Below are 20,585 nucleotides of genomic sequence, written 5' to 3'. Positions count from 1 at the left end.
ATAAATCCTTGGATATGCATGTCTCTTGAGTGATGACGCTGTGTAACAGAGACTTGTTCACCTATGTTTAATTACTGCACATAACGAAATGGTGTACAATAATTTGTTGCAGGTAGGTGAATACCAAGCAAATTTCCAGCACTATGAACGTCTTTTTGAGGCGGAAAAAAAGGCCGCTATAAAAGTGGTTCCTAAGTTGACTGAGCACCATGTCAAGCCACAGAAGCTCCAGACCATGAACGTTCGTCTGGCGACTCAGGTAAAGTTGTCCATTCAGTCATTGTAAACATTGTAAGCAGTTGGTGCCATAAAACTGCATGCTTATACATTACATCTGTGCTTGTCAGCAGCGTCCAGGCATTTTCAAAACTAATTTGCCATCATGTTTTTCCAAGCTTTACAAATTTCTTTTACTCTTTTTCGCTTGCAGCTCTTCAGCCGAAGTGTGTCGATTGGCCTGAAGGTCTACAGACAAATGATGGTACCTGGCTTCGCCGACAGTTTTGGAACGGAACAGTTCACGATGCTACTAAATGACCTCTTTGACATTCTGAACTCCAAGGTTCCTGCAGCTGGAATACGAAAGGGATCTCCCCCGTGCTGGTCTGAACGCCCCGTGCTGGTCTCCGGTGTGTTCAACCGCCTCGATGCATCTTTATGGCACCCCGACGGCTTCTGCCGTGACTTTGGCCACATGCAGACTGACCTGATTGACTGCCGCACAGGCCGGATTCTTCGAGACCAGCCGATGCGGGTATTTTGGGAAGGCTTTGAAAGCTTGCACAAACGCATGAAGGACAGAGATGGAGAGTACATGATACTCAAGTTGAAGGACTGGCCACCCAGCGATGTCTTCAGTGATGTGCTCCCAAGCAGGTTTGCTGATATCATGAAAGCTCTGCATGTTCAGCAGTGGTTGCAGGTGCACATAATGCTCAGAGATTTTATGCAAAGAAATGCACTTCATGAGCTGAAAAGTCCTTGAGTGAGATTTTTATTACGGTGTTCTAGATGTGCTGTAGAAGACACACATATAAAGAGGAGTTCTGTTCACTGTAGCTTTACTACTAGTGCACACTTGAAAGGTGTATATATTTAGCACGTGCATGAGTTGCTTACTAATTGTTTTCGTACCTGCACTCGGGAGCAAATTTATCCTTGTCAACCAAAACTTCCGCACCAATACCATACCGGCATAGCAAAAGACGCAATTAATTACTTTTTACTCAATCAGATGTGACACACGTCAGTAGTGTAAAATGTCGACGCACAGATCAGTCGCAAAAGATCAGCTAGGATGAAATGCGCCGTTGTGATCCGATGCCAGCACCAGGAGCGTACGACGAACAGACACCCCGCCGACGCTACGTTGTTCAAGCGCTTAGTAAAAGAAAGGTATGTAAAAAAACCGCGCAGCTCACCGCTACACTCGTACACCTCCCTCCCCGCAAACACACACCTAGACACAGAGCGGCGCACAGGTGCGGTGAACCTTTTCCGACGCCAGGCCGAGAAAGACGACATTGCGCGCCGTTTATAACGCAGCGCACCGTCCGCCTCCGGCTACAGTACACAGGCCGTGTGGCCTTCGAAACTCAGCTCAGCAACGCCGAGAGCGGCTTCACGTTTCGGTGCTGTTTGGTGAGGTGCAAAAGTTCGCTGATCAAAACATTCAACGCTTCTTCGCGTGTCGAAGCGCGGTTCCGGAGTGCCACCTTTTCGCGAGATTCATTTCAATGCATCGATCGCTCCTCGTAACGACACCAAGTTTGACGAACAAAATATCAAATGAGCGGTTATTCGCCGCATTTAAAAACAATCCTAGATGCGTGCGTAACGTCACGACGCGAGGCATGTAGACTTTAACACGCAAGGCCGAACACACCGTGCCGAAAGCCCGTCCACCGCCACCGAGAAACAGTCGGGCCCCTAGCAACAACGACGCCATACGCCGTTGCTAGTGGCCCGAGTTTTTTTAGCAACAACGACAACGTTGCTAGGGGCCTGACTTTTTAAGCCTAAATTTTGACGTCACTTCCGCCACATTCTCGCCAATGCATTGGGAATACGAAGGGCCTCTCCTGAGTCTTCCTTCCTCCATGTCTCCATGGATCAGAAAAGGTGTTGGTCACTAACTGACTAGGTCTAGGAGGTCCTTTACCGAATACCACAGTATTCAGACATTTGAACTGAACCCTTACTGCGACAGCTGCTAAAGAGTGTTCAGGCTTAACTCCTTGACAATTACACAGGAGTTCGCAACAATGCCAACACCACCCCCCGCCGGTGCCAACATTATCTAAAGATTTTTCACTGTGTTGTTTAACAGTGTTCCTTGAACACAAACTAAGTGTCATCGGTGCTCCTCTTATAATATGGACATATCATCATAGTGATGTCTCATGCCACGACAGGTCCACTGCATCAATGAAACGGCCACATTTATGCATGACACTGTGGTTGCAGGATAAATATGAAGAGGAACACAATTCGTACTTATAAAATATGCCTTACGGACTATGCAACGTTCTTACCAGGAGTTGTGATACGGGGTTTTCCTCTGCCGCCACCACAACGGCCGCCAGAAAGGCGGCGGTCCTTCGGCGGCAAAGATGCTGATACGGTTACCGAGACCTCTATATCCTCCACAGAGGAGCTGGCCGTTAATTCGGCGTTGCGATGGCTCGTGGCCTTCGCGCGATACTTTTTTGGTGCAGCAGCTGCATCAGGCTCCGCTCTAGAAGCAGAATCTATTGGAGCAGTCTTTGGCTCCTTTGTAAGGTTGGAAGGGCAGGTCTAGCTGGGTGTTGGTGTTCTGGCCGCCCATCAGCGATGAGGCGATTGCCGATGGTGGCAAAGAAAGGCCGCCGGCGAAAATCACATGATCTTCCCTAGAAAGGACTGTCGACGGGGTTGGGGCATTGATGTCGCACCAGGTCCAGCAGCTCCACCTGTGGGCCAACTGAAAGTGAATACGGTTGCGGTTCCGGCTTCACCGCTTCAGAAAAAGTGCCCGTCTCTTCGAAGATGAATCGCTTCCTAGATTATGGGTAGGATATGTTCCCTATTGGAAAAAAAGGCAATGATGTAAATATTGGAAACCAACACTGGAAACCTTGGTGGATTATGGTAATGGAAAATGCGTTGGAATGACTGGGCATGTTGGAATGACTGGGCATGTTGGAATGACTGGGCATGTTGGAATGACTGGGCATGTTGGAATGACTGGGCAGGTTGGAATGACTGGGCAGGTTGCAATGACTGGGCATGTTGGAATGACTGGGCATGTTGGAATGACTGGGAGATGTTGGGGCAGGGGCCATGCAGCAATGTTTATGTCTGTCGCAATGAGACAGCAAATTTCAAAATAGATGAAGCTCCTACAGCCAGTTTTATTTTGTGTTCATGCTCCTCTTGCTCTTCTTTAGCCACTTGTCAATGCAGCTGGGCCCCATGAAACAGCCTTGTTGATGTACCACCGCTCGTCCTGTCCTCTTCTCGATCTTCAGTCCTGTCAAGTTTGTGGTTATCCCTCCTCCCCAACATACCACCGGTGCATGAGGGCTTGGGAAAACTGGGCGATGCACTCTGCAGAAAAGATTGAAATGAAAGAATTAGGATGCACAAGTTTTTATTCTTGCCAGTATTAGAGTGCTAAAAAAGTAAACTCCGTATTGTGGCCACAGGAATAAAGTGAGCCTAAATCAAGAACCACTCAAGCTATTCGCACTCAAAAAGAAAAATAATTTGAGGTTCTTATTCAATATATCATATGCTCGTCATTAAGTACCATCATCAGCAGCATAACTAGCACCACTGCAAGACAAAGGCCTCTCCTATATCCCTAAACATAAGCCTGACGTGTGCCATAATGAGCAAAATAAAAAAGCCATCGTTTTTTGTCCTCTGAAGGCTTTTAGTGGGGTATTAATAAGAGGGACAATATAAAGGTAACATCAGAAGGGTGACTGCAGTAGCACAGCTGAGATGTCGCAGACGATACACTACGAAAAGAGGCATACAATCCATTGATACATCAGTTGCAAAAAATAAAAACAGCAGCAAAGAAAAGGTAAAACAAACCAGTGTCAATGCTCCAAGCGATATCACTTATTTCCATAATTTTGAGGGACCACATGCAATGAAAATGTGGTGAGGTAGAATCACAAGCGAAGGCCATTCTGTTCTCGATTTAATTATTACTAACTCTATGCAGCTGAATGCTTTTTCTGGTGTTTTATCTTGTTGTGTTAGTGACCATCTTCCTGTGTTTGCTTGCATTGAGAACGCTAGTACAATAGGAAGTAAGTCCACATCAATCACATACCAAGCTATTACAGAATCATCATTGAAATCCTTTAGGGATGCGCTCATGAAAGTATATTGGAGTAAGATAGCTGAACTTCATGATGCAAATGTTGCCTATAATACGTTTGTCGATTGCTGTAAACAGATATATCACGACTGCTTTCCTCTTGTAACACGCGTGAAAAGTCGCAGAATCCGCAAGCCTTGGGTAACGCCAGAGCTTCGCGGAGAAATACAAATGAAAGACAAGCTGTACAGAAAATTTTTGAGCAGCCGGAAGGTTGAGGACCTTGCGGTATTTAAGAAATATAGGAACAAATTGACTAAAAAATTGCGGTCTGCACGAACAGCCTATCACGTGTCACTTCTAGATGTTAAGAATGCTCGAAATGGTGTACTATGGTCGAGATTAAATACACTTCTGCAGCGGGACAGTTCACGCACTGCATTAACAAAATTAAATATTGATGGAAAGGAAGTTTCTGGCGTCGAACTGGCTAATGTATTCAATATTTTTTTAACGAGCTTGGCTACCCGTGCTATAACACGTGCTGCCGGATCTGACGCTTGCAAATATGTTCGAATTCAGAATGATGAAACAATTTTTCTGCACCCAGTCACGGTAGACGAAGTAGTGTCGGTGATAACAAATCTTAACAATAGCAGTAGCTGTGACATTGATGATATCCAAATACGGCCAGTCAAGCATGTAGTTGACATAATTGCTCCCATACTTGCTCACATCTTTAACATCTGTTTAGAAACTGCAGTTTTTACGGAAAAAATGCAATTAGCAAAAGTTGTTGTTCTTTACAAAAAAGGAGATCGCAACGCCCTCGCCAACTACAGACCAATCTCTATTTTGCCAGTGTTTTCGAAAGCATTTGAGAAAATGCTGCATCTAAGAATGTCAAATTTCATCCATAAATTTAACTTGCTAACACCATTTCAGTTTGGCTTCTGCAAAAGCAAATCCACTGAACTTGCATTACTCCAACAAAAGGAATATATAATAAAGCAACTTGAAAACAAATCTATTGTCATTGGTGTATTTGTGGACTTCTCAAAGGCTTTTGACCTGGTAAATCATAAAATCTTACTAAATAAATTACACTACTATGGTATCCGAGGAAAAGCGCTCTCATTGTTAAGTTCTTATTTGTCGTTTAGACAGCAAGTGGTGTACATAAATGGTATACAGTCTGAACCGAAGCCGCTCTTCTACGGTGTCCCCCAAGGCAGTATGCTAGGGCCTCTACTCTTCAATATTTACCGAAACGATATTGTCAACATTAGCGATAATACAAAGTTTTCCATCTATGCAGACGATACGAGCGTATTTTTTTCGGGTGAAAATGTTCATGAACTTATCAAACAATGTAATGCCACAATGCCTCTTGAGGTCTGGTCTGCAGTTAACCTGATGCAAATAAATGAGAGTAAGACCAAAGCTGTCATATTTAGGCCGAAAAATAAAGTTATCCCACTGCACGAGAACATTATATTAAACTCGCGGGCTGTAGAAATTGTTGAGCAGTTTAAATGCCTTGGGGTCATATTTTCTGCCAGTATGTCATGGGATTATCATGTCAATTATATCTTGAAAAAAATAGCTCAAATCACTGGTGTTATAGGCCGTCTAAAATACATACTTCCCACAAAAACTAAGATGCTGGTATACAATTCAATATTCAACTCGCATTTAAACTATTGCCAGTTGGTGTGGGGCACTACAACATTCACTAACCTTGAACGTATTCATTTAATGCAAAAAAGATATCTCCGAAATGCATATAATTTACCGTTCCGACATCCCAGTGCAGCTTTCTTTTGTCGTTCCAGAGTTATTAAAGCACATAATCTTTATAAATATCGCCTCAGTGTTACTTTTAAAACAGAAATCAAGAAGAATGTAACAAATCTTAAAAATTTTGCAGAACTAAGGAAAAAAGAATCAGTCTATCCAACAAGACGTGGCGAAGAATGGACAGTGCCAACACCTCGACTAAATCTTGGTAGGGAATGCCTTCAGTACACACTTCCATCTCTTCTAAATAGGTATATCCACATTAACCTCGATTTGTTTTCTTTTTCACGTCATGAACTACATAATTTGTTTTTGCATAACATTGTTTAAGTTTCATTATGTATACATATTGCTGTTTCGTGTATTCTCCGGTGCTTCCTTAATGTGCTTGTTTTTTAAAATTGTATAAACTCTTGTGTTGCCTCCCTGTCAATAATAAGGATTGTAGACTCGTCAAGCTGCCCAAGGGCAGCTTTTTTCTACGATTCCTCCATCTGTAGTGCTAGATGGGAAATAAACTTTGATTTGATTTATTCTTCAATGGGAACAGGAAAAATTTCTTGATTTAGTTGTGATGGCATCCTGGTCTGAAGCGGGGCAGCAACATTTAACATTAAGTTGTGGAAAAGTATTGTAGAGTATATGGAACACACCTAAACGAGCGTTTCCCCTTTTATGCAGTGATGTCTGGTGGTCAAATGAGATGACTGATTACACATATGCTGTACCAAGTGTCGCTGTTGGATTAAAGGGAGTTGGTGGCGTAGCATCAAACAGTTTGGTGCAAAATTGAAAGAGCTGGGGAATACTTCAGTTTGGAATCAATAAAATTTTTATGCATAAACTGCGCAGCATGGCAAGAGCACACAGATCATGACATCTCCTGATAAACCCGAGTGCCCTTGTGGTGCCAGCAGCATGTATCGTGACATGCTCCAAGTATGTGGGGCTGCATCTGGTTAAGGTTTCTCCATACCATTAACCCTAGAGGTGGGAAAGGAGGTCAATACGTTGTGACAAAACAATGCAGACAAGACAAGGACAACGAAGGAATAAATATGATGGCATGAGTGCTGACTATCGCCAATGTGTATTGGAAACCCCGTCAAAATATATACACTGTAGCCTAAAAAAACAACGAACAAAGGGCACCTTGTGTCAACCACATTGCATGAGTGTAAAACAAAACAAAAACTGACAAAGAAGCATTTAAGAGCATGAACTCTTCCTTAGGAAGCGATAAAGAAGGTATGCTAACACAGTGATTGCGGTTTTTTTTTAAATTTCAGTGGCCTCGATTATCTCACGCACAAACTTTTCTGTGTCTGTCAGGCAAAATGCAGAACATGAATTCCGGTTCACAGCGTTTAGGATCTGGCAAACAATTGCAATTGCGACAGTGAATCATCAAAGTTCTCCCGCAAGCTTTGTTCACATCGTCGTGGTGGTCTTTTAAACCTCTCAGTGACACACTTGCCTGTTTTCCCAATGTAAACATAGCCGCATTTCAAGGCGTTCGAACACACTATGTCTTCTGTGCAGTGCACGAAGAGACTCTGATGGATAATCTCGGTTGACTACAGGTACTGAAACTTCATAGGGTTAGAAAAACAATATCGACGCCAACTCGACTGCCTATTTAACCGGTGCGACCAATTGTGGATGTAGGGAAAGGTACGTACAAACTTCCTTTTGGGAGTTACAGTCTCGACGGGGGCACAAAAAGAATGTTTCAACTTCTGCTTAAAGCAATCGGCTAAAGACACTGACAAAGGTTCTGAATATCCAGTAAAGGACAAACGGCATATGAGCTGGGCAAAACTGGATGTCATGGCAATCAAACAGGATTTCATTAAGGAATTTTTGAAGCAAAGGTTAGTGACACCTCTTGACCAGCTTAGACTGAACCGAAGAAAATGGTAAAAGTAGCTTGTTTTCCCTTGGCTCGTAAGCCCAACAAGTGTAACCACCCAAGATTGAGATCCAATAAATGTGATGACATATTATCCTCTATAATTTCAGTGGTGATTCAAAGTGGACTAAGGCTTTGACTGAACTCCTCTCTCACCTTAGACAATGCTTCGTCAGGATTGGAGATCCTGCAATAAGCCACGTAACAGCGGCGCTAATAGTTTTTTTTGCAAAAACAAGCTATTCTGAAATGTAATAAAGATGGACTGAAGGTATGAGCTTAAAAGTGCGACAAAATTATTCACCAAAACGCCTGAGACGTTTGGAATGCCACTGCTCCATTTAGGTTAATGAATTCTTCAACACATTATTGATCCTGATTGAGGGATGGCGTAATATAAATCCTTGATGTCAACATAGCACCCCATGAAACTGGTGCGAGAGTTATTGTGTAGAAACTGCGTTACTTTCTCTGCAGATCTTACACGAGAGGAGTCATCAATGCTCAGCAACTTCATTTTATGTCGCAAAGAGAAGGCGATTTGTTTCTGACAGGTTCCATTCTCTTAAACTACAACCCTCAAGGAGCAGTCACCTTTATGGGTCTTTGCGGTAAAGAAGATAGCTGGACAATTTTTCTTACTGAAGTTGATGGCATTAGCCTGATGGTTAAACTCTAGATTGTTAATGTTTCTTGGCACTGGACTTTGCTTTTAACAAATCAGATAGTAAGTGGCACTCAAATTCAGAATACACTGCATCTGTGGCCTTGGACTGAAAGGCGCCTTTCGATACGACCACAAAACCACCGTTTATCAGCAGTTGAAAGCAAGAGGGCCCACCCTCTTAAATACGACACAGTTCGGCCTGTGGGCAAGTTCCTAAAGAGGGTTCAAACCGTGACACTGCATCAAAACATCCCGAAACACACCTGTCACACTCAGGTCTGTGCGTGGAAAAGGCAACTCGTCAAACCATGGCAAGCATCTCCACAATAGTTCTCTTCGGAGGAACGGAAAATTTTGGTCCATAAGCACTTCAAGGACCAGACGAGGCAGCGACTCCAAGCTGAAGGTGTGCACCTTGTTGTCAAACTCTTGTGCCTGAAAACAAGCCAGGGAGTGGCTGGTTGACGGTGTCACGCACCGTTGACCAGGTGAAAGCCATCTGGAATGCCACTTTGCAGCCACTTTGCGCTCACTAGCCCGGAGCAGAGAAGCCAAGGCACGAGTGTCTGAAAACAAGGTGCACAATGTCGACACTGAGTTGCTGCCTCGTCTGCTGCTTGAAGCATATACGGGCCAAAATTTGCCATTGTTCCTTCGAAGAGGACTATTCTGGAGCTGTTTGCCATACTTTGACGTCTTGCCTTCCTGTGCCTGGACCTGAGCGTGACAGGTGTGTTTCAGGGGGCGTTGGTTGATGGGGTGTCGTGGTTTGAACCATGCCAGGAACTTGCCCGCAGGCTGAACTGTAACGGGTTTAAGACGGTGGGCCCTATCGCATTCAACTGCTGATAAACAAGGTGGTTTTGTGGTCATGTCTAAAGGCGTCTTTCTGTCCAAGGCAACGGAGGCAGTTAATTCTGAGTTCAAGTGTCACACAACAGCTGATTTGTTAATAGCAATGTCCAGAGCCAAGAAACTATGTAATAATCTAAAGTTGAACCATCTGGCTAATGTATCAACTTCAGCAAGAAACTAGCACAGGTGCCAATGAGAGGTCAAAAGACCACCGTTACGATGTGAACAAAGCTAGCAGGGGGAATCTGATGTTTCCTTGTCGCGACTGCGATCGTTTGCCACATCCTTTATGCTGTGAGGCGTAATTTCTTGTGCTGCATTGTGCTAGACAGACACAGAAAAGTTTGTGCATGAGATGATCGAGGCCACTGAAATTGTAGAAAAAACGCAATCAATGTGTTAACACACCTTCTTTATCGCTCCCTAAGAAAGAGTTCATGCTCTTAAATGCTTCATATTCAACTTTCGTTTTGTTTTTGACAGATCCAAAGTGAATGTTACAAGGCGCCCTTTCTTCATTCTTTTTTTAGGCCACAGTGTATATATTTTGATATGCTTTCCAATAAACCTTCTTGAAAGTCAGCACTCGCACCGTCGCATTCCTTCCTCATCTTTCTCTTCTTTGCGCTGTTTTGACACGATGAATTACAAACAAGACCATTCATCCGTCTTGCAAAAGTCAATACAGTCAGAGTAGCTGAGATAGTTGGGGCATCCTTCAGAATAATGCAGTCATAAAGACAAGGTTGGGACATAAAGACAAAGACTGTTATTGAATGGCTAATATTAATGTACTTTAGTAATGTGCTTGGTTTGGTTTATGGGGGTTTAACATCCCAAAGTGACTCAGGATGAGGGACGCCTTATGATTTTGCATATTGATATGCTGGGCTTCATAAGAGAAGAAGTACAATAGTTTTTTAAGGCCAGCCGTAGAACAGGAAGCAATGAATCTACACTAATATCAAAGAATGAAGGCTCAAGCATGAGAGTGTAGCTAAAAGGTTATAATGACAAACATGAAAAGCTTTGGAGAAATTCAAGTCGATGACACTTGCCTAAAATAAAGAATCTAAATTTGGGTGAAAATCTGTTGTGAATTCAAAAAGTTGGATTGCACATTAGTAAAGAGAATGGGAGCCGTGATGACTGGTATAGAAATATTAGTTTGAATTATGGTGGCAAGTAATATGCGGACTCATTTCGTGCTCTAACAGTTCATGCAAAATGCACATCAATAAAATAGGAGAACAGTTTGGGGATCAGAACGGTTTCCAGCCTTCATTATTGACAGGTCAGCTTCAGGTTGTCAGGGATAGAACCAAGAGGTTTGGATTGGCTAACAATTATTGGTAAAATCTGTCTTCAGATATCCTCAGTAGTTTAAAGTATGTAAGAAGGCTTCTCACACAGCCCTCAGGTACTCGAAAGCTTGTGCTTATCAATGACTTTCGAGACATGATGAGAAGCAATGGTTAATGCAGTGAAATGGGAAACAAATAACTGATTTTTCTCAAGAAAGTGCCCATGGAATATGCTGTCAAACAAATTCCCAAGGATCCTTCAATTAAGCCCAAAATGACAGTTTATGGGTAGCCACTTTGTTATAACCATCACATACAAAAAAGAGACACCAGAAGCCCTCCTTATTCACTGAAAACAAGGGAGAATTATGAGACATCATTCCGGCACACAAAATCACACGGATGAAGAGAGTAGACTCCATGGACACCATATTTCAACTGAGGTTTATTCCACAACACAGGCTTTTTATGTGCAAAGGGGTACTAGTGATCCCTGGGGCTGAAAAGTATTTCCGCCACCAGATAACAATTATTCAGGACGGCAAAAACCAAAACACAAAAAAACAGGGGTAAAGGTATCTTGCCACTCACATTAAACACATTGGCACGCCTATGCATCACCTACCTGGCTGACCCAACAAACATATTTGCCTCCAGATAATCTATTTCTTTTTCTGGAGCGCTGCAGAAGGGCTGCTGACGTAATTCTCTTTTCCAACAGAGATACAAAAGGCTTAAAAAATTTCCCAGCCCTTTCAAGTGCTAAACTTGCACAAGGCATGTGTTTCTTTCAAAAACGCCTTGCATGCTCGCTTGTGCGAGCAAAGGCGAATGTGCTCAGCTAAATGACCTCTGCCACTTAATGAATCAGCTGTCCTGCAATGTTCAAGCAAGCGTTCATTGATGCAAGCCTCGTCTGTCTAATGTAATGTTTGCCACAGGCAAGGAGGATGCTGTACACCATGTCAACCTCATGTTTAACGAGGGGTTTGGTGTGCTTAGTTTTGTAGGCAGGCTTTTTCGTAACGTCATTTATCAGGTGGCACATGCATCCCAGCTTTCCCAAGCTGAAAATACAACATGTACATCGTGTTTGTCACTGGCCTTCTTGAGGCGGTGTGACACCTGATGGCAATACGGCACAATGACAGGTCACTGTTGCGAATGTGCGTTGTCTTCCGGCTTGCGCTGCCCAGCACACTTCATCTCTCGAACCTGGCTTTCTACCACTAAGGCTACAATTTCTCCTGTGAAAACTGCCTGCTCCAGTCTCCTTACTTGCGCATTGATGCTGTCACAGAGTCGTGACAGCGTCAATGCCGAAGTAAGGCGACTGGAGCAGGCAGGCAGAAAAAGAAATAGATTATCTCAACGCAAATGTGTGTTGGGTCAGCCAGGTAGGCAATGTTTAGTCACGCCAATGCATTCAACTTGAGTGACAAGCTAACCTTACGCCTATGTTTTTGTTTTTGCAACATTGAATAATTGTTACCTGGTCGAGGAAACACTTTTCAGCCACAGGGGTCACTAGTACCACTTTGCATGTAAAAAGCTCATGTTGTGAAATCAACCTCAGTTGAAGTATGGGGTCTATGGAGTCTACTCTCTTCGTTCATGTGTTTTTGTACACTGGAATGATGTCTCATAATTCTACCCAGAACCAATTAGCTCAGCTCTCCATGCTTAGCAAAAACAAGGCAGCAGTAATGAAACCAGTTCTCATGTGTGCACTTTTTCTTTTACATCTGTGCCCTGCGATGAGTGGCATAAAAACACATATTTAAGTCAACACACATGCATCATAATGTTAATATTCGTAGTCAAATAGTATCACATAATGCAGCCAAAAACATGCAGACATTTCGCACTTCATGCATAGAATGCAACGGTTAAAAGACGAGCAATATTGAATGTAAAACTTCAAATGGCCTGCAACCGGCCCATTCTGACAGCCAACTAATATTACTCATATAAACATGTAAACATATCAGGCCAGAGCTATCCAAACTGCTCCAAGCAGTAGCATTAAGGAAAAGAGCAATGAAAGTAAGAGAACATTTCATGGCAACCACAAGAACAAAGCACAATGCAGTAACAACTTACAACACAGCTTTTGACTTCATCTGGTGGCCACAAAATCCATGCCATTGACTCGGACTGGAAGACAGATGCGCCACCTGCGGATACCAATTTCCCATTATCACTATGACAGGAGTACAAAAACAAGCATGCGAACTCGGTCCAACAGTGAATATCACATGAATGTAAAAAGATCAGGAAAAATATACTTGCCCAAGTATACGCCTCAATACAAAGGAAAACTACCCTGTTTAAAATGCATCAGTTCCCCTAGCACTAGTAAAGGAATCTTGCTATGAGCAAAACAAATCTGCGTTCGAAAGCGTAGATAAACATCGTAATAACTGAGACAATTATTGCGTCACTTGTTTTCCTCAGAAACCAATTTTCAAACAGCAGAGTGATCAAAATGCAAGATCCTATACTCTGGGTAGCCAGAAACGCTATCGGTATCATAAAAAAAAAAATCTTCACATACTCATTTAAAAATTAGATCCTGACGGCCGGAAATTAACTTTCGTTGGTAACTGCAACCTGAGACAGTGCTTTCTTTATAGTGGGGTTTGAATTCAGATGCGGAAAATGGGCACTGATCGTATTGGAGGGTTCCGGATTAATTTAGACCACCTAGAATTTCTTAACGTGAGCTGACATCGCACAGCACAGGGGCATTCTTTTTTTCATTCCACCTAAATCGAAATGCGGCTACTGCCATCAGGATCGACCCCACGACCTAAGGTTCAACAGTCTAGGGCCAAGCAAAAACCGCGGCGAATAAAAAGTGTTTCAATCCCCCTCAAAGTGCTAACGCTATCTTGAAAGACAATCATACATTTTACGCACAGCCAAAGTGCCGGTCCTTGAAACGTGCGCGGTGGTGTGAACAAGCATGGGCAGAAACGCGTAGAACGAGGCATATACGAGGACAAATCTGTGCTCAACAAGAAACAAAACGCGCAAACATGCGCATACCAAAATCATGCAAAGCTAGCGCACGCACGGTCGCATCCCCTTCGCCAAAACAAGTACCGACAGCGACAATTCTTGGCAGAGCAACTCACCGCGGCGACAACAAAAGCACCTTAAACGCTTTTTATAGCATTGAACACGAATACTGCAGCAGTACGACAGGTCACCGTTCCAGCATTATATGCTTCGGATAATGCACGAGTACTGCTTACCTTTTCAGATGATTGCGTAGTCGTGCAGAACGCTGTTTGCCTTCGTGTCACGGGCACTACACCAACCAGTGAGATTTCAGCACGAGTGCTACGTAGCCGGCACTCTCTACCACGTAGTCACACAGAAGAAAATATTCCGGGCCTTATTTGGAACATTTCCACCGCGACACTGCCCGCGCGTCTTTGTGCCTGGACACCCATCCTGGACTACACAAAGAAGCGCACAGACTGAAAAGTTAGAGAGACCAGAAAAATGACACTTTGCCTCGAATAGGCTACGTCGACAGCACTGCGCGATTGTGCACCCTTGAGCAAGAAGAAACACACGCAAACCACAACACAGTTCACGACGGCTCACAATCCAAGTAGCGAATTGTAGCAAGCGCCGAAGCGCGATGAACGCGACTATAGTGAACTAGAATACTTTGAGAGTATTCTAGTTCACTATAAACGCGACGCAGCACCCGAACCGCCATGAGGGTTATACAGAAAAACAGCTACCGGCAGCCACCTGGCGGTGACAACCAGTTTTTGTTTCGGTTTCGTTGTGAAAAAGCTTGTATCCTACTTTTTATTTTATTTTTGGTATTTTTATTGGGTATTCAGCCGTATCGGCATCCACAGAAATTGCAGCGATTGCGAGCAATTACCACTGGTAGAAACGCGCGAATTAACGACCTGTTGCTTGCGCTGCGGTTGAAAAATGCCTGAGTTCTCACGGCAGTATGGCTTGCTGCTTTGCTCATTCACGAAATTACATGCCGATTTCTGTTTGTATGGGGAAGTTTTTTTTTATATTGATGGGAGATCAGCAAGGCTAACAAAATACCCAACGTAGCAGTCGTAGAGAGTAGGTTGTCGTAAAAACATGGTGACGCTGTTTGATCGGCAGCACGACGTGAGAGGCGGCAGCGTTGAAACGCGCGTCGAGAGAACAACCTCCACGGTATATGCTTTCTTGAGACTACAGTGAAGGTGTGCATTTTTTATAGTGGAGTTCTCTCATCCAACGTGAAAACCAAATCAATTCTTAGTATGAAATATGCTGTGTAATTTATATCCTCATATTGAGTTTATATATATCTGCATTTCTATTTTGAAAAACAGTGTTGTACTGGTAATTGTGTACCGAGGTGCATGTATAAGAGTGCAGCCTTGTCGAAATATTCTGTGTATATATTTGTATTCGTAACCCTTCTACAAAGAAGCTGTGGCCAGCTATGTGGTTAACAATTTGTTAATTGAATTAGTATATGTCTTGAAATGCACGCGCAATAAAATTTTCTGAATGAAATTGAGTGTTCGGATTCAGGCATGCAGGGCTCTGCAAACCTGCAATTTATTATTTTGTGAACAATGAAGTTAAACTTTTTCTCAGATATTTTGCTAATGATAATCTAAGCCCAAGTATATAAGTCGTTACTTTTTAAAAAAATTTTCTGAAACTGTCAAGTCAACAAATGCACGTGTAAAAAAGAGAAATTTGTCTTGCAGTTTTTATTCTAACAGCATAAAGTGCCAAGTGTACAGTCTTTGTCAAAAGTAACCAGGCTGCATGGTTTGCTTCTAGCTCGTACAGTGGATCCCTCACAGCTTCCCTAAAGCTGGAATGGTAGCTAAAGGTAAGGACTGAGGGTCTTATTACCTTCCAACACGTTTTGATCCTTAGGAATAACACAAGGGCTCCACTATACAACCATGCAGCCTGGTTACTTTTGACAAAGACTGTACGTTTGATGGATTTGACCCACTGAGATTGTTAGTGCATTGATGAGTTTCATTTTGTCAACCATATAGGCACATGCATGCAGTATCTGCTGCCCAGCATCGGCCACTCAAATACAGCCATGGTTTGTGCCATGCCAAACAAGTAGGTAAAGTCGTGGGTAAAAAAGATTAGCACACATGACGGAACACCAGAGCGCCGGGATGACAACGCCTGGCACTGCGGGTGGCGGAGAGGCTGATAACGGGAGTGCCGGGCCGTTCCCATTCTACAGTATTAAGGGGGTCTGCCACGGACAGTAAAATTACTGCGGACTGCCACGGACAGCAAATTAGCGGACTGCCACGGACAGCAAAACTGCTGACTAAAAGCAGCGCTATCATATATTGTTCCCGCGAGTTCCTTTTGACAAACCATCGCGGACATAAAAAAACAGTAATAAAAAGAAGCCATCTGTGCTCATGATAACCGAGCCAAAATAAATTCCGCAAGCACAGTCACGTAGGGTCGGCACTTCAACGCTCGGGCGGTGCACGCTTGATAAAGCTTACTTCCTGCCGCCCCCCCCCCCCCCCCCCCCCCCGTAGGCTGCAAACATGGAAACGGCCCGTTAGGCAGTTCTGCCTACCGCAGCGCCGCGTGGTGAGATATACGAATTCTGATCGCCAGTGATCTGTGCTAATATTTTTTGCTCGCGACTGTACACATCCATAGGCTCCCACCGTGGTTTCCACATAGTCCAGTGTTGCCTGCCAGGCCCACCGAGATAATCACGATGGATACCACCAAGCCCATCCCGTCCCACCGTGTTCACTGAAGTGTCCAGCGTGGTTTCCATTCAGCCCAATATTGTTTACTGGAAGTGCCAGTGCAGCCACCACAATTTCCACTCAATCCAGGGTGGCCCAAAGTCGCCATTAGTGCATCCAACATCTCTCCCATTCGCTCCAACAGCACCCAGCGTGGAAACCAACACTTCCAATCAGCCCACCGTTTTCTCCAAAATGGAAACCAACACTTCCATTCGGCCCACCGTTTTCTCCAACTTGACTTTTGCTGGAATTTTCAACAGGGTTCTCTTTTGTCTTCAAGCTAATAATTTATTTTACTGTCTTCCAAATACGGCACGACCTGGAGTGCGCGCCATGTGCGCCAGTGCAGGTGGTGTCTTTTCAGAGCCATCTACCGAGGAGCAGAAGATTGGCGCCCGCCTCGTTTCCGAAGTGGAGAAGCCGCACAGAACCCTCAAGAGTGTCGACGTATACGGTGGCTGCGGGGGTCTGTCCTTCGGTCTAGCCAAAGCTTGCTTAGCAAGCCCCGTGCTCGCAGTCAGCGACAACGAGCACCATTTGACCACTTTAAGCGAGAACTTCCCCGATGTGCCGACGTCTCACGCCTGTCCGTCAAAAGTGCTCAAGCAGCTCCGCGCTGGCGGGATGACCGACATTCTTGGAGACATCGAGAAAGAAGATGGGAGCCCGTCCTTCGAATCTCACAAGAGCTGCCGATTTTTGCAGGGTTGTGACAAACAGGGGCTCAGGAATTCTCAACTAGTGACTTTTCTCGGATTCTGTGCCTTCTTTGACCCTTCGTACGTCGTCCTCGTTGCCGAGAGGTGCTCCGTCCGGCACCATAACGGCGACGGCCTTGCCTTGGCTCTCAAGTGCCTTCTGGACCTTGGTTATCAAACTTCTTGCAGCATGCTGCAGGATGGCTGCTACGGTATGCCGCAGAGACACCGGCGCCTCGTCATCTTTGGGGCCAAGCGCGGCCGAGCAAAACTGCCAGCTTTTCCTTTGCCGACTCACACTTTCGAAGTGCCCGAGTGCCACCTATCATTTGCCGTGGACGGTCGCGCCTACAGCAGTCCTCTGAACTTGACCTCTGCGGCGCCGTACCAGAGGACCACCTTAAGGGATGCGATTGCCGACCTCAGTGATCCTGAGGCAAAGTTTGACAGAGGTCCGTCAGACTTCATTCGTTGTCACCAGCGGATATGCCCGATCGACTACGACTGCTACAAAAAGATGACGCCGTTGTCCCAGGCTAGTATCGCCGCCATCCCCAAGGTCGCTGGGTCGGACTGGCGCGACCTTCCCAACCGGGAGGTTGAGCTGAGCGACGGCACCCCCGCGTATCGGCTCATCTACACGCACCGCTGCTCACCGTTTATAAAGCTTTTTTAGTTTCGAATCTTCTCCTCCCGAAGCGGCCGCGTTTTGCGCCCGGCCACTGAGATGGCGCTGCAGACGAAGTTTGCGCCACGCTCGACGCTAGCTAGCCACGCCGCGGTGCAGCAACGTTTCTGAGGCTCCGTTTGTCGTGCTCATTTGAGTCGCGTTCTTTTGTTATCAAGTGATCCTTTCGTTATGAGTTGAGTGTTTGTGCACTATGCTTCAGCAGCTTTCGGTGTGTGGTCGGGTGAGGACGCTCATGGTGTGGACCCAACCTGCAAGTAGCGTGGGCTGCCGAATGTTCTCGAGCGCCAAGTTCTGGATTTTTTCGCTGTCAGAGGGTAGGTGGTGCGCGTCATTTATGGTCTTTAGAGTGTGCTAGGACTGTCAACCAAATGCCAACGTGTTTCGTGCCGGGATGTGCCAGCGGGTACCGGCGCAACACGGAGAAAAGGCACTTCTTTTCTCCGCCAACCAATCCAAATCTCCTTGCAAAATGGTCGAGAGCGATACCCCGTGCAGACAAGGTGTTGGGGAAAACATGCAAAGTGTGCGACGCCCACTTCCAAGAAGGGGATATTCTGAAGTCATATAAGCATGTAATCAACGAAGAAGTGATTGAAATCGAGCGCGGTGTATGGTCTCTAAGGAGTGATGCAATTCCTACCATATTTCCTAATCTCCCGCTGTACTTATCGAATCGTAAACGGCGTAAATCTCCGAAAAAGAGAGCAACCGTCTCAAGAGACGCAGTGGCAACGCAGAGCGACGCTGCAGAAGATATCGATATCGAGCGAGAGCAACCAGAGCCCGTGCAAGACAGCTGCTTGCATGTTAATGAGCTGGTGGAGAAGAGTGCTTCTTTGAGGTTACTTCGTCAGTGGAGATCGGCAGCTCTTGAAGATGAAAATGGGCGCCGATCACAGATTGTTTTTTACACGGCAGGATTGGAGGCAGATGTATATACAGTACTCAAGAGTGTCGTAGTTCGCGAAGACATGAGTTATGTTGTATCTGCCCGCGGAAAACTGGTGCCGACGCTGCCCATGGATTTGGCAATCACTTCGTTAGCAGACGTAGAGGCAATTGTGCAGGTTGTCCAAACTATGTAAGCCTGTCATGGTTGCACCTCTAGCAGGGGAGGAACTGTATACCACAAGCAGTGCAGAGTTCTTACTGAGGCAGAAAAAGGAGTCTGTATAAAGTGTGCGAAAATGACGAAGGACCTCAAAAGAAGAAGTGGGCTGAAACCCAAGAAAAAGGTGTGCCTTGCAGCACCTGTTTTGAGGAAGAGGCTCATTCGTGCCGCTGCAGCTCGGGAGAAAATGAAGAAAGAAATTAGCGAACTCAGTGAAAAACTGAAGAAAGCGTTTTCAACAAGTCTAGGTGAAGTGACACAGGACCTGCCAGAAGCACAAAAGATGGTCATACAGACAGCCGTCATGCAACAAGCGGCCAAGTCGCCACGTGGGCACCGGTACAGTACAGACTGGCTTATGATCTGTCTGCTTCTGAGGCTGACAAGCCCAAAGTGTTACAGAACTCTATCTGACATGAAGATTTTGCCCCTGCCAAGTGCCAACCGCCTTGTACAGCTACTGAAAGGTCTTAAAAATTTTAAGGCGAAGGCCTTTAATGTTCATACTGTCGTTAGCAGCCATGTCGGCAGATGTGTCCGCCTTTCGGCGTCACTACTTAAAAAAGAAAGCAGTGTCGACGCCGGGAATCGAAGCAGGGCCTTTGGCATTTGAAGTGGAGACGCTGCCACTCCACCACGAAGGCTCAGGGTGTGAGCAATGAATAAAGGCGCATCTAGTGACCGCATGGGTGTAAGGAATCGGTAGTGCGTGCAGGGTCATTACTGCCGCTAATTCTTTCTCAGTACCCCGCCGCTGCCGTCTTCAATGGACTCCCGCCCCCACCGGCGGGAGGGGACGGAGGGGTGCGCTCGACCTTTTGTGTCACCTTTCGTGAACGATGCGAAGGCGCCGGGGTCGCTCGGGCGTCCATCGCCCTTTGGGGCCGATTCGCGACGGCTAGGCAAAAGAGCGGTGGCAGCTTGGGGCTGAACAGCGGCCACACGACGACACCCCCCCCCCTTGTCTTAATCCCCTCGTCTCAACGGACACCAGCCGAGACACAAGCTCGCGACGAACGTCTGGTTCGAAAAGTCTGCAGAATTCCTGAGGATTAAGCACTGCCGGACGGAATGGCGTCAGGGCGCAGTTGACGAGGGGTGGCAATAGAGATGAGGAATAGCCGGCGACAGCGCGGCTAGCCGCGAGCAGCGAAGGCCCGAGTTGGGTGACGCTACTGACCGGGTACCGGAGAGGCGCCGACTAAACAGCCTTGGGAAGTCTAAGTCGCCTTGGAACGCAGGTCCAAGCTCGCAGTGGCAGTTACAGCGGTAACTGCCCGCTTAAGCCCGATAATTCCCAATTCCGAGACGACGCCAAGGTCGGGGGGTCATTGGGGAAACCGACGTCACGTGCTCGCTCGAGCGTGTTTTGTGTTTGTGTTTACTTTTATTTTGGAGGGAGAGAATGTTCTACCCCGCACTGGCTGGTACGGC

The 20,585-nt window shown here is 45.6% G+C and overlaps 1 long non-coding RNA gene across 1 annotated transcript; it reads right to left on the bottom strand.

Annotated features, from left to right (window-relative positions):
• Positions 1-3,360: 3,360 nt before the first annotated feature.
• LOC149356488 (uncharacterized) lies at positions 3,361-14,513 on the bottom strand. The gene is made up of 3 exons (XR_016289818.1): positions 14,114-14,513; positions 12,957-13,030; positions 3,361-3,588 (listed from the first exon to the last, which is right to left on the bottom strand). It is a non-coding gene; the product is annotated as an uncharacterized LOC149356488 (long non-coding RNA).
• Positions 14,514-20,585: the final 6,072 nt, after the last annotated feature.

This window comes from Amblyomma mixtum, chromosome 3 (genome assembly GCF_055824585.1).
Source record: "Amblyomma mixtum isolate Tamu chromosome 3, ASM5582458v1, whole genome shotgun sequence".
NCBI classification, from domain to species: Eukaryota; Metazoa; Arthropoda; class Arachnida; order Ixodida; family Ixodidae; genus Amblyomma; species Amblyomma mixtum.
The sequence above is the reverse complement of the archived record's forward strand: the minus strand, read 5'-3'. Positions and strand labels throughout refer to the sequence as shown.